Source organism: Sorex fumeus, unplaced genomic scaffold (assembly GCF_029834395.1).
Source record: "Sorex fumeus unplaced genomic scaffold, SorFum_2.1 ptg000072l, whole genome shotgun sequence".
Taxonomy (NCBI): Eukaryota; Metazoa; Chordata; class Mammalia; order Eulipotyphla; family Soricidae; genus Sorex; species Sorex fumeus.
In genome coordinates this window covers 25,874,600-25,891,860 of record NW_026606129.1, presented here as the reverse complement: position 1 = coordinate 25,891,860, position 17,261 = coordinate 25,874,600, and the positions used below count along the sequence as shown (strand labels likewise).

Genomic DNA, 17,261 nt, shown 5'->3' with positions numbered 1-17,261 from the left:
GGAGTTTTAGCCAACCACATTCCTCTGAAGCAAAATCCCAAAACTGTAAGAGAGGAGGACTCTTCCTTTCCTTTGTGTCTCAGTGAAGGCTTAACTGGTGGAGGTTATAGAATGAGGAGATGATCTAGTGACTAAGTTATTAATGCACAAAGTTCTAGCTTTTGAATATTTTTAAATTTAAAGATGCTAGATATAAAAAATCTAAAAGAAAAACCTCATAAAACAAGCTTTCATAAGGATATATTATAGTAAAGCACAGAAAGCTAAGTACCCTGAGGTAAGGCATTTAATTTATTACTCTTAAAACTACATTTCACAGCAAGGTTTTCTTATTTATTCATAGGAGAGAATAAAAATTTTTTTATGGATCATTATGGACAATTAAAATTTTAATTTTACTGAGTAACTGTGAGATAGTTACAAGCTTTCATGTTTGGGTTACAATCACACAATAATCAAATACCTATCCCTCCACCAGTGTACATTCCCCACCACCAGTATTTCTGGTATACCCCCCCTTACCCACCCTCCCCCTGCCTCCATGGCAGACAATATTTGCTATACTCTCTACCTTTGGGCATTATGATTTGCAATACAAATACTGAGAGGTTATCATGTTTGGTCCATTATCTACTTTCAGCACACATCTCCCATCCCGACCGATTGCTCCAGCCAACATAGGATTATCTCACTTATCTGTGGTATAGAGAATGAACAAGACAAAAGGATGATGGTATCAAAGTGGGTCACATAGATTACCCTGATCCCTACCTTATAGAACTGAGAATAGAGGCGGGGAGTAAGAAGAGGAAGACAGGAAGTAACAGAGGCAGAGGGCAGGGGCCTTGGACACATGGCTGGTATAGAGGTACAATATATCTATGTATCTAAACCAGAGACAACAAAACTGATAACACGAGATCCAGATTTAAAAATATTCCTGTCAAGGTAGCAGAATGGGAAGTGAGAGGGATCCTAGGGACATTGGTGGAGGGAGACAGACACCAGTTGGAAGTGGGATTCGTGTCAGGGTGCCATAACAAAAAAATTAAAAATATCAGCAATAAAAAGAGGGTGGAGGTGATGAATGTATTTATGGTGACCACAATACATATTCTCTAATCTATCTAACAAGGTATAAACTCCCTATATTGCATGCATTAAATATGTATAGTTTTTGTGTGTTGAACATACCTCAAATAGGTGGTTAAAAAATATCAGTTCTTGCATGCCCAGGAGGGAAAGGGTGTTGGTCCCTTCTGCCTTTTCCCCCCTGGACAGCAAGATGGCAGCCTCCTCGAAGCTTTTTGGAAAACCAGGTATGAGCCGGCCGTGACGGGGCAATGGAAACCTCATGGGAAGGGGGGCATTCCCAGCTTGTCCTTCACGCCCTACCAAGGTCATGAGTTGCCCCCTCCCCGCCATGAGCGGCTCTCTGGCACAGCCATGGCTCCAGAAGCACAAGGACTTAATGCAGAGCCCAGCAACCTGTGGCAGAAAAGTGAATGGACTATGAGTTAATCCACGGTAGCATGCTTGCCCAGGAGGGAAGTGGTGTTGCTCCCTTCTGCCTTTTTCCCCCTGGACAACAAGATGGCAGCCTCCTCGGAGCTTTTTGGAAAGCCAGGTATGAGCCGGTGGTGATAGGGAATGGAAACCTCATGGGAAGGGGGGGTCGTTCTTGGCTCATCCTTCATGCCCTACCGAGGTCACGAGTTGCCCCCCACGAGTGGCTCTCTGGCACGGCCATGGCTCCAGACCACAGAAACCAATCTTGTAATTATCTGGCTCATGGTAGAAATACCTCCAGGCTTAATAAGTAAAATATCAGAAATCCAAATTCGTGCGGCCGCTATCGCGGCCTTGCAACATCATATGGTTCTCATAACTAACTGTAGAAAACAAATTATTTCACAATGCCTTTTCAGTAGTTCTGATGTTGGGTGTAAACTGTAAACAATAATGGTGCATCTTTTGTCGAAATAATAAATGTAATCAAAGTAGTGTGTTAGGTAGAATTCATCTGCCTCACAGGCATTGGCAGGGGTGGCAGGGGGAGTATATTGGGGTTCTGGTGGTGAAAAATTAGTACTGGTGAAGGGAAATGTGTTTGATCATTGCATAACTGAGACTTAAACCTGAAAGCTTTGTAACTTTTCCCACAGTGATTCAATAAATAAATATTAAAAAAATAAAAACCATGCTGTCAAAAGTAATAAATAAATAAAATCAGGCAGAAAATAAAAAAAATTTCAGTCCTACATGATTCTTATTCTTATTTTCTGGATCTGTCAATATTCCAAGACCAAATATTATGAAAACTTAATAAGCGTAATAATGTTTTAGCAATTTAATATTATTTTAACTTATAGATTGGTTTTATTTATATAGGCCAAATCATTTAAGTCTAAGGTTATGATTAACATAAAAGTCAAAACTAAAAATCATGCCCTCTACTCTCTGGAAAGAAGATGGCGGCCACATGGGAGCCTTGTGGACAGCAGGTATGAACCGGGGGTACGGGGGTGACAAAAACCTCATGGGAAGGGGGGCGTTCTGGTCCGTCCTTCACGCCCTACTGAGGTCACCAGTTGCCCCCCAAGAGTGGCTCTCCAGCATGGCTACGGCCCCAGAAGCACAAGGACTTAATGCAGAACCCAGCAGCTTGGAGCAGAAAAGTGAACGGACTATGCGTTAATCCAGGCCATCATGTCTGCCTGGAGGGGAAAGGGTGTTGCTCCCTTCCGCCCTCCTCCCTCTGGAAAGAAAGATGGCGGCCGCATGGGAGCCTTGTGGACAGCAGGTAGGAGCCGGGGGTGCGGGGGTGACAAAAACCTCATGGGAAGGGGGGCGTTCCGGTCCATTCTTCACGCCCTACCGAGGTCACCAGTTGCCCCCTACGAACGGCTCTCCAGCACGGCCACGGTTCCAGAAGCACAAGGACTTAATGCAGAACCCAACAGCTTGGAGCAGAAAAGTGAACGGACTATGCGTTAATCCAGGCCATCATGTCTGCCTGGAGGGGAAAGGGTGTTGCCCCATTCACCCTCTCCTCTCTGGAAAGAAGATGGCGGCCACATGGGTGCCTTGTGGAGAGTAGGTGTGAGCCTGTGGTGTGGGGGCGACTAAAACCTTATGGGAAGGGGGGCGTTCCAGTCCGTCCTTCACACCCTACCGAGGCCGCCAGTTGCCCCCCACGAGCGGCTCTCCAGCATGGCCACAACTCCAGAGCACAGAAACCAATCTCTTAATTATCTGACTCTCAGTAGAAATACTTCCAGGGTTAATTAGCAAAATAGCGGAAATCCAAAACCAACATTTAATTCTTGAACCCAGCTGTAGAAAGTGAATCACTTCACAATGCTTTCTCAGCATGTCTGATGTGGGGGGGAGGGGGTAAACTCTAAATAATAGTGGTGCATCTTTTATTGAAACAATGAACCTAATCAAAGCAGATAAAGTGTCAACTAGAACTCATCTGCCTCACAGGCATTGGGAGGGGTGGGGGGTGGGGTTTTATGGGGTTCTTCGTGGTAAAAAATAAGTATTGGTAAAGGGAAAGGTGTTTGATATTTGCATGACTGAGACCTAAACCTGAAAGCTTTGTAACTTTTCCCACAGTGATTCAATAAATAAATAAATTATTAAAAAAACCTAAAAATCATATTAATTTATAACTGGGGACGTCATTTAAATCATAAAGCAAACTTAATAAATATGAAATGTTCTTGAACATTAGTGTAATAGGAAACAAAAGAATAGCAAGAATGATCCATTTTTTAAAGATGAACTCTTGCATTTTTATTATACTAGTAGAAAACCAGGAGCAGAAGATTGCATCACAATCAGAAAATTCACAAGCTCTGTATAGAAAAAGATTGCAAGATTTTGTTTCCCAGTGTACTGAGAAAAACATGTTACTTGTAAACTGGAAGTACTATGTGTTCCTGCATTGAGGAAAGTACCAACAGTGGTATGTTCCAAAAACACCAAACCCAAGTATACACATAATAGAAGAAAAGCACAGTCTTCTTTTGTTCAGCTGGAACTGTTCAGAGACACATTTCTTAGTCCAATCTAATAACTGACCAGCTTGCTCTAATAATCCAATTATTGTTCTAAATACTTTGTCCTACCTATTCCTTAGCAACTAATATAAGTGGGATGAATTGATAAGTTTGCAATATAAATATTTTTTTCTTTGCTTTGGAATCTTGACTCTGGCTGTCTTTACTTCTTTATAAAAAGAAAGTTGTTTATATGAAATCTTAATATTTCTTTAAAAATGTTAATCAGGTTGGTTTGATTGTTCAGTGGTGCTATGAGTTTCTGCCTTATAAAGAATGAGAGAAAAATATCTGATTCCAAAATATGGAATAAAATTATATAACTAATTTAATAATAACACATAACAATGTTTTACTTAGCACCTTTGGTACTGAACATGTATTACAAATGAAGCTTTCTACTCTGTTATATAGCTAGAAGAAAAATTAGTATACAGATTGATTTACGATTGCCATCATAAATCCCTTATCAATTGTGATCACTGCATTGGATTAACTTTACATTATTACTAGGAGAAAATAAATTATTGATAAAACAGGTAGTTTCATAGTACTCAGAATGTCTAAAAAGTAATTGATTTGCAGCTTTATCTTCTTTATTCTTATAAGAATAATTGTCCAATAATGAGAAACATTGACAACCACTTTTTTCCCCAAACAACATAATTGTGAAGTAGCCAATTAGACTTAGAGTTAGGAATGATCCATGTTTTAAAGGACCCAAATGCGAAGTTTTATTTTCTGTTAATAATTTTGGTAGTTAAAAGACATGATATGATGCTGTCTCACCCACTGGCTTTGCTCTACAAATTGCTGACTGAGTCTCTGAGGAGATGCACAGCAAGCAGTTAAAATCCATGGAAACACAAATCCCCACGGCTGCAAACTCTGAGGAGGTGGTAGGTTGAGTACCTGAGTACCTGCACTGCTAAAGAAGCCCTGGTAGCGGCATCCATACCCCACTATGGCAGCCACACCAAGGCTTCAATGCCACCACTTAACGAATATTCTCTGCAGAGACGCCAAACTGAGAATAATTTCAGATATCCAGGTGCCCAGGCTATATCTCTGGGGTCTTCTTAGAGCCAAGGTGGGAAGCCCCCTCGTACTTTTGGAAGCCCCTGAAGCCATGTCCATCTTCCAGCTTACTATATTCTTACAAGAGGATTTAATAACACAATGATCAGATAGAATAATTTTCATATAAAATTGATATTTTTTTGTATTTGATTTTAATATTGGAGTTTTATTTTCTAATCAATTCCAACTCTAGAATTGAATCAACAGTTGTGGTTTTGTGTACGTTGAAATAAAAAAAAGACAATGACATACCAAATTATTTCCCTCGTAATGTTGTCTCAATTGTTATATAATAACTTCCCTTCAAAAGCCGTAGTATCCAACTGCACAGAATAAAAAAAATAAGAATACTATCGATACCTATTAACAAGGTTAGTGGCCTTACCATGTGGCTATCCTGAGTATTAGAACCAAAGCACCAGGTTCTTCTCATAAAATCTTTACATCTTAGCAACAACACATCCAATTTCCTTTCTACTCAAGACAAGATGGCACATCCTGTGCACAAACAGCTTTTATCTTAATCTTCTAATTTAAATTTTCTGTTTCGATGGAATACCATCAAAGCGATGGTATTCCAACCATTCTATATGACTGACAGGAATAACTGCTGTCAACACTGAATTTAGTTTACATTTGATCTTTTAAAATACCCAATTGACAAAACACCAGGTGAAATGATTTCACAAGTTTGAAAATCTGCTGCAAAACCTTAGTTTTTTTGTTTTTTTTTCTTTTTGGGTCACACCTGTTGATGCACAGGGGTTACTCCTGGCTCTGCACTCAGGAATTACTCCTGGTGGTGCTCAGGGGACCATATGGGATGCTGGGAATCGAACCCAGGTCACCTGGTTGCAAGAATGCCCTACCCGCTGTGCTATCGTTCCAGCTCTCCCAGTAGTTTTTTACACTAGTGCTCTTTATTCAAACAGTTCTTATTTTTTAGAATTCTAATTAAAATGTCAGTGGCAAGGGCTTTATGAATAGCCCTCTAGATGTTTGAAATTCCCTTATGTTTATTACAGAGAACTACTAACTTGAATAAGTTATACTTTCCATAGTCAACAAGAGGTAGTTCTAGGAAAAGCAGGAAAGGGACATGAAAGGACCAAAATGCCTTAAGAATACTGACTGCTTTAAGCAAATTAATTCAAACAGTAACTAAACTCTTTATGGTTATTTAAAATCTGAAACAGTAATCTATTTCCCCTAAGTGAAATCTATAAGTAATAAAAAATTAATTTAACTGGACTGAAACATCTTATTATCTCATTCTTACTTTGAACAAAATGGCAGGCTACCGAATGTATGTAACCTGCCCACACGGCAGAGTCTGGCAAACTCCCCGTGGTTTACCCAATATGCCAAATACCAGTAACAATGATGGGTCTCATTCTCCTAAAGAGCCTTGAATATAGCACTTTCTTAAAAATCTCAGGGCTAGGATGAAGGAGACGTTACTGGGGCCCGCTCAAGGCAATCGACGAACAACAGGATGGTCGTGGTCGTGATTGTGATTGGACTGAAACATTTAGGTTAATTTTATTTTATTCATTACCTAGCATCTCAATTTACAGCTCTGTATTTCAAAAGTTTGATAGATTTGTTTGGCTGATCTGTAGTCACTTTTTCACTTTGATGCTTAAGTTCTTCTGGTTAGACACTGAAGTGGAAATGCTAACATGGAGATAATGCATTATTTATTTTATCAAACCGACAAACTCTATGATGAATACACTGAAATTTTTAGTGGCTTACTTATGTAAGTGTTGAGAATGGGTTTTTGCTATGGAAACTCAGAGTGTGAGGGTTAAATTAGGAAAGCCAATTGGATTGGGAGATGGGAGTGGGATAAAACAATGCATTGGGGGTGAAGGTGTTTAGCCACATTAAAAGTGTGTCTTTCTATTTTAGAGAGATGGAGAGATGGTGGGGGTTCTAATCTGCTTGAGTTAAGGGGCAGAAAGAGCTGATAGATGACAGGCTGGAGAAAATACATTCTGTGGATATATGTAGTTAATTCCAGTTCTCCTGAGATTCCCTCTCATAATCTTCAGGGTGTTAGAAACATTTTGCATATAGCCAGCACTAAAGCTCACTTAAAAATTTAATTCCATTTCCCAGATCTACCTTAATCCAAACATTTATCCAAGAGAATCCCTAGCTGAATTTCAGAGTTCAGACTTAGAGCAGGAAAGAATGCTCCAAGTTTGGCAGCATCTCCTGTCACAGGTGCTGTAATATACATACTGTATCCCTTTAGTCCTTGGAATCCTGGCATCTGCAAAGTAACAATATGTCATGACCAATTAGTAAGAAATCTAGTCACTTGGCCACCTTCTGTGGTGTAAATAAGGAAACAGTTTCATGTTACCATAAATAACCTTTAAAAATAATTTTAAACAGCACATATACTAAGCAAAAAAAATCAAAATGTTAGGAAACTAAAATAATTACTGATAAATATTCGTGTTACTGCCATTTGCTCTGCTCAGATTTCAGTTCTTATGAAAATAATGTGATAAATCTAATAAGAGTCATGTCTGCATTAAAATGAAGACAAGAATTAAACTCCATATAGTATGGTAAGTATTTATTCAAACTGCTTACCCAAAGAAGCCATAAGTCTTGTAAGAATACTGAATGTGGTTGTTAGAAATATCTGACAATCATATAACTACAATCTTTTTGATTCATGATCTCAATCTGAAAATACTTGAATTCAGGCCAATATTTGAATTCACGATTAGATGCTGAATGGCTACCTGCCACAACCTGCCTATCACAATCTTACATTTACTTAGAATTAAGAGAAAGTTCAAACTGTACAACTTGTATTAAGTGTCTGAAACAAGATCTGTCCTTTTTAGTCCAAAGTTTTCTATAATTTAAACCTCAAGACATTTACTAGAGAAAAGAAATAAATATATTATCGGACTTTGAGCAGACTTTTGCCCATCTTTTGTTCAAATTTTCTTTGGGCTTCTAAATGTCTACTGAATGAAGTCCATGCTTCCTATACTGAAATCATCCATAAATTTCATAATTTAGGCACTTTACTTCAATCTTTTTTCAGCTTGCTATCTGTAAATAAAATTCACTCTCTCCTCTCTCCTCTATACTCTTCCTCTCCACCCGCTACCTCTACCCCAATAAAGAAGGCCTGCCTGGAAAACCCTTCTTGCTTCTTTCCACTCACTCAAGTCTAGGCTGAGTCAAATTTAAAAGCATCAAGTAAATCCTCTAAATTAAGCTCTGGGCTAACACTTTACAGACAGTGGCATGAAAAATACTCAGATGTCTTGTTGAATGAAACTAGCTCTACAATCAACTTAATATCACATGATCTGCCCTTCCCCACACCTTTCATCCTGACCCAGACTGCTCCAGCAGGACCATTCACTGATCTGTGGAGTCACTGTGCTCATATTGCTTGTCCTTGTTGAGTTTTGAGATTGGGCGCGTTCAGGGTAGGGCTGGAGTGATAGCACAGCGGGTAGGACCTTGCACGCGGCCTTGCACGTGGCCAATCTGGCCAACCCAAGTTCGATTCCTTTGTCCCTTTCGGAGAGTCTGGCAAGCTACCGAGAGTGTCTCGCCCGCATGGCAAAGCCTGGCAAGCTACCCATGACATATTCAATATGCCAAACACAGTAACAACAAGTCTCACAATGGAGACGTTACTGGGTCTGCTTGAGCAAAACGATGAACAATGAGAGGCTAGTGCTAGTGCTAGTTGAGTTTTAAAACTTGTTGATTTTGTGACAACTCTCTTGAGTTCTTATATTCGTCAACTAAACAGTGGAGGGCATAACGCTAACAGAAATCAGAGATCCTCATCACTTGAGCATATGCATGCACTTTATGAGATAAGGAAGACCAAGTCCTGTGTATGGACTTGGTATATTATAGTAAATCAACTTTTAGCAGAAGTTAAATGTTAGGAATCAAGTGTAGATGTTAGGAATCAAGTGTAGATGTTAGGAATATAGTATAGAAATGTTAGGAATATAGTACAGAAATCAACTTTTAACATTTCTATACTATAATATTTAGTATTGGTGTTTGGTAAACCAAAAGGGTCATGGAAATACAAATCTGGAGCATGATAAGCTTCTGTGAAGAAAACAACTGAAACTACAAAGAGGGGTTGGGGAGACAGCTCAGAGGGTTAGCTTGCATACTTCGCACACTAGAGGCATGAGTTCAACCCCCCAGCACCACAGGGTATCCCAAGCATTGCTATGAGGCCAAAGTTTATGATGCTCAATTCTGGTCCCACATGGAAGGCTTCTGTGGTGATTCGGGAACATTAAAGATTACTCACCCTTTTGAACTCCTACAGCATGTTTGATTTTCACTAGTTCTTTTATCCTTCATGATGATGACAATAACGATTAAGAACTGCATTTATCAAGTATTCCTAACATGCCAAATCCCTTTATTATTATAATTAATGCATTATAAGCATAATTTAACTCTCAACAAACATCTATAAAAACATTCCCATTTAACAAATGAGATAAGAATGGTAGAAAGAAATTAAGAATTTTGAGAAATCAAACAGGTATAAGTTGACCTGTGTGCTGGAGAGATAGTACAGTGGGTAAGAAACCTGCCTTGCACATATCAATCCAGACTCGATCCCCAGCACTGCATATGGTTCTCTAAGTCCCAACAAGAGTGGTCGCTGAGCACACAATCCTTGAGGAAACCTTGAGAAGTGCTGTGGATAGTCCCAAGCCCCTCCACCCCACTCCGAAAAAAACCTGAAAGCTAAAATAGTCAAGTGTTCGATAGCATGGCAACTCTTCTCATAGGTAATACTTGGAAAGAGAACTGAAAAAAGAAGAGTCAGACATGTAAGAAGAATGTCTCAGTCCAAGAAAATAGCAAGTAGAAAGATTTAATGATGTGAAAAACTGCATATTGATGAGGAGAAAGGTGGCCAATGTGATCAGAGCAAAGAGAAAGGAGGCAGGAGAAGCATACATGTAGGCAAGTCTGACTCACAGATGACCTTCTGGCATGAAGTTTTATATAAATTGATTCACTTTTACACTATAAAGTCCTTATTTCTTGTTCTTTACAATAAGAGTCTAAAAGGCAGAAATCAACTTTTAACATTTCTATACTATAATATTTCTAGACTATAATATTCTGCAAAATAACTCATAAAGAACTCCTGAATTGAGATTTTAAAAGGGGGTTTGTCACTGGATATAGAATTGGTTGTAAAACTCTGAAGGAAGAGACACATTTGGAGAAAGGGAGATAACAGATTTTGTGGTATGCTTCTAGCCTGGCTATGCACAAAAGTAAAAAAGACCCAGTAACTGGAACTGGAGAAACAGGATTTTGTTGTGAAGGATAGAATTCTTATTTATTTATTTATGATCATACCTGCTTGTGCTCGGGGATCACACCTGGAAGAGCTTGGTGGACCATAGGGATACCAGGGATCAAACCTGGGTTGGCCGTGTGCAAGACAAGTGCACTACTCTGGTCACAGGATAGAATTCTTGAGAGAAAAAAATATTCTCTGTGATGGATACACTTCCACATTAAAATAAAACTATGATACTCATAACACAACTTCTTTTCCAAGTGACAATGCTGCAGTTTTTCAGAGAACATGGAAGATACTGACAGGACCATTAGACTTCTTAAGAAAATAATATGAATAAATACCCAGAGAAAGGAATGGACTCAGTATCTATAAAAAATCAACATGTGATCCTCGCATGAGGAAGGGAGGTCTTAGAACAGTGGGATGAGCATATGCAATGAATAAATTATGACTCTGCCAGAATTAGAATCCTAGTTTCTTCTCTGTGATGTAAGACATAATATTAAGATTAAATATTTTACAGTGCTTGATATCTGGTAAAGTCATTTTTTTGAATACCCTACCTTTGAAAGGTACTACCTTGAATACCCTAGCTGTAAGTTGCCCTCCTCACGGCTATCATGGATAAGTGCCCCTAACATTCCTTTTCAAAGTGCTTATGTATAGTTTTTCTTAACCCTAAGTAGCAGATTTTAGTTATTGGCCCTCTTAACGAATTATTCAAAGAGCCAATCACCCTGAGATTCACAATGGGAATCAGGGGATCCTCTATCCTTACAAAGCCTGCCTCCTACATTCTGTGGCTGTTCAATAATTTAGCTCCCATAAGATTCTGCATGGTGTGCAGTGTCTTCTTCCCTGGACTTAGAAGTACATGTGATTAATAACAGAAGCCAATCTCATCTGACAAGTGTCAGATGGTATGTGTGCAGTCATTCCCACAATATTATAAGCAGAAACCCTCTCATCAAAGTTAAGAGGAAATCAAATAGTCACTTAGGGGATGTATCATTCAGGCCTCAAGCAAAATCACTTAACTTTCACCTCAAACCTTTCTACTGTAAAACAAGATTAACAACCTTTACCTTGCAGTTCATTATGAACAGTGCCTAGCAGTTATTGCGAATACTTGTGTCTATAAGTATAGTGCAAGACTTACTGCTGGTTCTGAAACATTTAGTGTAACTTTCTAACATTAATTAAAAATCCAGGAAAGTTAAAGTTAGTAATAATTAGGTTTGAAACAATAGGTGGCAGCATAAATGGAATAAATGTTTAAAAAGCAATCAAGATTGGGGCTAGAGCGATAGCACAGTGGGTAGAGCATTTGCCTTGCAAGCCGTCAACCCGGGTTCGATTCCCAGCATCCCATATGGTCCCCGAGCACTACCAGGAGTAATTCCTGAGTTCATGAGCCAGGGGTAACCCCTGTGCAGTGCCGGGTGTGACCCAAAAAGCAAAAAAAAAAGCAATCAGGATCTTCATGAGAAACCCTGCCTCCCAATTTTCATCCCTAGCACCATCCACATGGCTGAGTGCAATCCCTCATGGAACTGCTTTTGTGGTCCTTACAGCCCCTAACCTTCAACCCCTGAATATCATGTCAAAAATGGTAATAGCAATAAATACAAAAGAGAAAGAAAAGCAATTTAAAAACTGGGGGGTGGGGGGCTCTCAAGAAATGCTCAGGGAGCCCAGGGGTATGCTTTCTGAGATCTCAGTGAACAGTGCTGGATATGTGAATTCTAAGGCCAGAGGCTTCCATGCTGCATGAGATCCTGTGCTAGAAGGGATCGTCAGAGCTATTACAGGGAAGCTCGGGAGCCTGTGCTGGTGGGGACAGCCAGAGCTGCGACAGGGATGCCAGGGAGCCTCCAGCGCTATACTCAGCCATGCTGGTGAAGGGCACACACAGTGCCAGGGATTGAACTGAGGTGAGAGACATGCAAGGAGTGTGAAGTACAACCCCCTATGCTTTCTCTATGCTCCTAATGTTTTATTAAATATGAGAAGAACATCAATTCTAGTTAACAGAAAATAAAACTGTTTTCAAGATCCTAAAATGGTAGGTCTATCTTTGAATCTTAAGATGCAAATGTTAGGGAAATTACAGTCATAAAAGATCTTTTAATAAACTTTTGTATAAAAATGCTCTCTTTTTAAACAAATAGAAAAATAGTTATTTTTATTTATCAGATAAGAGTTAAGGAGGGAAGTGGAATTAAACAAGTCTAGTCTTTAACAGAATTTCTTTTTTTCAGATTTTTCTTTATTACACCTCAATTGTAATTACCTGTACAAGTTTGTGTGCTTTATCTGTTGAGGGAAATAATAAACAATTTATCATATAAATGCAGTACAGTGAGATGTTAGAACTTCAAAGATAGGAGATGAGACTTATGGTAGAGATAGTTTTAGACACACATGGGTTAAGTAACCACTCTGAAATAACCTTTTTGTATTTGTACTAGCATATCGAATACTCTCGGTAGCAGTCTCCAATGGAGACGTTACTGGACCCGCTCAAGCAAATCGACGATCAACGGGAGGGCCTTTACCTTTACCTTTACCTTTATTTGTACTAAGAATTTTCTTAAGATACTGGTGGTGGACATAGTTCAATTGGAGAGCACTGGCCTTATATGTGTGAGACCCTGGGTTCAATTCCTGGCATCATCAAAATTAAAAGCATATCTGAACAGAAACACAAAAAAACAAGGTTACTTACTGGGTCAGGAATGTAGGGTCAGTCTTACCTATGTGAACCCTTGAGTTCGACACAGTAGCAGATCCCCCACTCAAACAAATATATACTAGCCTATATAATATAAACATATATATATACACATATGCTAGTTAAGGCCTGTCATTTTCTTGACAGGATGGAAACTCTCATCAGATATCTTGTCTGCTATAATAAAGCTGAGATATAAATAACAAGCTACATTATGTTGCTCAGTAAAAAACTGAATGTCACAGAGGTATTTTTAATGTACCATTTAAATGTAGTTCCTCAGCTACTATATTCAGTAAATATTTAAGCACAGAGCTTAAAGTGGATTACTGTTAACATGTTTCAAGAAAACTGAACAGTGATAACATCTGTAATAAAAATAAGCAGAACACCCACTGCTCATACACTATAGTTAAGTGTATTTTAGCTGATCTCAAAAGCATTATCTCTTATTCAAACAGAAGCAGTATTCTATCCAATCTATTAACTTTGGAGAGTACATATTAGGAGTAGACTACAGGAAATCTCTATGTATGCTAAAAGAAAATGAATTTCAAAATTCACATATTATAATTAAATATAACACTCAGAGGATTTATCTAAATAAAATGCAAATAAAAAAATCTCTATTTAATCCTCAACAAACAAGGGAGCTTAAAATTTTTATCATTCCCATATTTTATATCTTGGGAAAGAAACAAGACATGGTGTGTTTCTATAATTACCTTTTCTTAAAAGATATAAACATATTAAAGGATACCACTTATAGGACAGAATTTTCATTTGCTCTTATTTTGTTAAATATAGCCTATATATATATATTCCCCCCCCCCATTTAGACTGAGAAATTCAGGAGCATTAAACAAGCACATAACTTCACTCAGTATCTAAAATTAAAAGGCAAAAGATAAGCTATTCCTGTGATTAATATTTTACAGAATTCTCAAATATTTTTGCTAATTAGAGCCAATAAAATGTCCTCAGTCTATATAAATCTGTAATTTGTTTTTTAAATAATGTAAAACTACCAACTGGTAGTCAAATAATACTCAAGTCACATGCATTTATTGTTGACATAGTTCAGTATACTTATGTGCATAACAGATTATTGAAACACTTGAAGAACATCATGAATATAATGAGAACCATACATAAAAGGAGAATTCTAGTTTCGGTAATGTTAGGGTTTATCAGCTGGTTTTCACAGTGTTTTTTTACTCTCTCTTTTTTGTTTTTTTGGGACCCAACCACCAATGCTTAGGGTTTACTTTTGGCTATTTGGTAAGAAATCACTCCTGGCTGGGCTCAAAGGCCCACATGTGGTGCCAGGAATTGAATCCAAGTTGGCTGCACGCAAGTCAAGTGCCCTACCACTGTACTCTCTCTCCAGCCCCATTTTTCTTATTTTTAAGTAAAAACTCACAATGTTTTTATTTACTGTCACAAAATTAGTCTAGTTCTTTAAAAAAAAAGGAGTAAATGAATAACACAGCAATTTGGTTAGGATAAAGAAGAACAAGGGTATACTACAGTTTCTGGGAAGTACTTGACAAATGCTGGGAAGTACTTGACAAATAGGAAATGGCATGCAGTAACTGTTTGCTTAATGCTCGAAATACATATATTCAACAAACCTCAAAACGTTTTGCATCCTACTAACATTTCATTACATACATAAAGAATACCTGTGAAAGGCATCAAAAGCTGAAAATGTTAACACTTTAATGTTTAATATTTTCAGTTGCAGCATGATCAAGAATTTTTATCAAGATGTCAAACAATATTTTGACAGGGCATTTCCCCAGAAGAAGTGCCCAGCATCTGCCACCTCTGGATCAATCAACCTTTGCTCCGACTGCCACCTCTGGATCTTCATAGTACCTGTGCTGCTTCCCAACCTCATACAGGTGAACTCCATCTCTCCAGGCCACTGAAAAAATTGCCCAATCCAGTTTGTGTGCCATGTGCTGGCTCTGGGACTATGGATTTGATGGGATAGCTCCCATTGCAGCACCAACTTCTCCCATCCTGCACCCACCTTGACTTTACCTTGCCCTGCTCCTCAGACTCTGGCCTAGAAAAAAAATAAGACTGACAGATTTTCCAGAAACACAGCACACAAACTTTGGACTTTCGTAGTGAGCCCACAAACTCTGGAGTGCTAATAATTACATAATCCTAGGTCCAATCACTTATTTCCTTCTACAAAATCTCAATAAAGACAGCTATGACATTAAGAAATTATAGAACCCTAATTATAGCCAGAGAAAAGACAGGGTCATGACATTTCAAGTCTCTCTGGAACCTTCACATGATGCTCAAACAACTTGTCTGAAGTAACAAAATCAACTGGGATAGCTATGGCTGGAAAGGAAGGAGCAATACTCCTCTGAATCTCACAGGGAACTCCCTGGTTTGGGAGGGGTGAAGTGGGGGTGGGTGGGTGGTGAATTAGAAAAACTGCAACAAATGCAATGGGGAAGCAGTTTAGAACCCTACCAAATTTAGTGAATAGAGACAGTAGCTTGGAAGTCTCTACCAGTATTAATAAGCTCAAAAGCTCTCAGATAAAGACATTAGCTATGTCACATTAAGAAAGAAACAGTGGGGATGCAAGAATGCTTTAATGCCTGTTCCTGTAGGATGAGTGTATCAATAACTCATGTGCCTTCAGGCTTCCTGACACCTTCAAGCTGCACTGTGCCTCGGGGCGGACCACAAAAAACCCAGGACCAAGTTTCCCGAGAAATTAAATGGCTATTAGATATGTGGGAGCCATGCTCACAAACACCTCTGGTTCAGCTATATAAGCTTTTTATCAGCCTTGTTTCAGAGACCAGTAAATAAATCTCGAAAAAGATCAAAAGTCATAGTTAATCTTGGACCCATGCAAGGTTTAATGGACCAGTGTAAATCAAAGGGCAGAAGGTCAGTCACTTGCTCCTGCAATCCAAAAATCACTGCCATGCCCCTGGCCAAACTCCACTGAGATGGACCTCACTGAAACGTTATCTTCTGAAAATTTGGGTATGCAGGTTTTGTGACTGAAATCTCCAGGCTCTCTCGAGGATTGGGATGGGCTACCTCTCTCCACCTCCCTGTACTTCTAGAAGCCTGGGCAGTCACCTCAAAGCTGCTCACCCAGTTAAAAAAAGTTACTCCAGCCTTACTTTCCCTATAAATATACTGAACGCCCTGAACAAACACCATGACCTCTTAGCACCTGTGTTGCAAACCATAATGCACAAAAGGAGAGAGAGAGAGAGAGAGAGAGAGAGAGAGAGAGAGAAAGAGAGAGAGAGAGAAGAGAGAGAAGAAGAAGAAAGCTGGAGGTGGGGTGGAGTGTTGGGGGATGGTGGGAGGGAAATGGAGGACATTGGTGGTAGGAAATTATACTGGCGGAAGGACGGGTATTGGATCATTGCATGATTGAAATCCAATCATGGACAGCTTTGTAATGGTTTACCTCACAGATATTCAATAAAAATTTTAAAAAATTGTTTAATATATGCAAGTCAATCAATGTAATACACTATATCAATGCAAGGTATAGTAAAAATCATATGACCGTATCAACAGAAGCAAGCAGAGAAAGCAGTTATCAAAACTCCCACACACATTCATGATATTCTGATAGGAATTTTTCTTTAGTGAAATAAAAATAGTTTCTACTGAAAGAAATTTAGAGGACTAAGGTGTGAAAAAGAGATGCTTATTCAAGAGAGAATATAGGCTTCTCCAGAATGGAAAAAGCCTGATATATCAACATATTAAGGCTTATTGTGACTCATAGGAACAATAGCAAGAGCTTGTATATTGCTGAGTCCATATGTATATGGACTCTATTTTAATTAGATGCTTACAATGGGCTGTAGCGATAGCACAGTAGGAAGGGCGTTTGCCTTGCACACAGCTGACCTGGGTTTGATTCCTCCGTGCCTTTCAGAGAGCCCAGAAAGTTACCGAGAGTATCCTGCCCGCATAGCAAACCCTTGCAAGCTATCCGTGAAGTATTCAATATGCCAAAAAC

General features: G+C 38.9%; 1 protein-coding gene across 1 annotated transcript in view; it reads right to left on the bottom strand.

The window, feature by feature from the left end:
- Positions 1–17,261, bottom strand: part of LOC130037726 (ubiquitin-conjugating enzyme E2 E2) — a 363,445-nt gene that overhangs the window by 115,188 nt on the left and 230,996 nt on the right. The gene's annotated exons all lie outside the window — the stretch shown is intronic.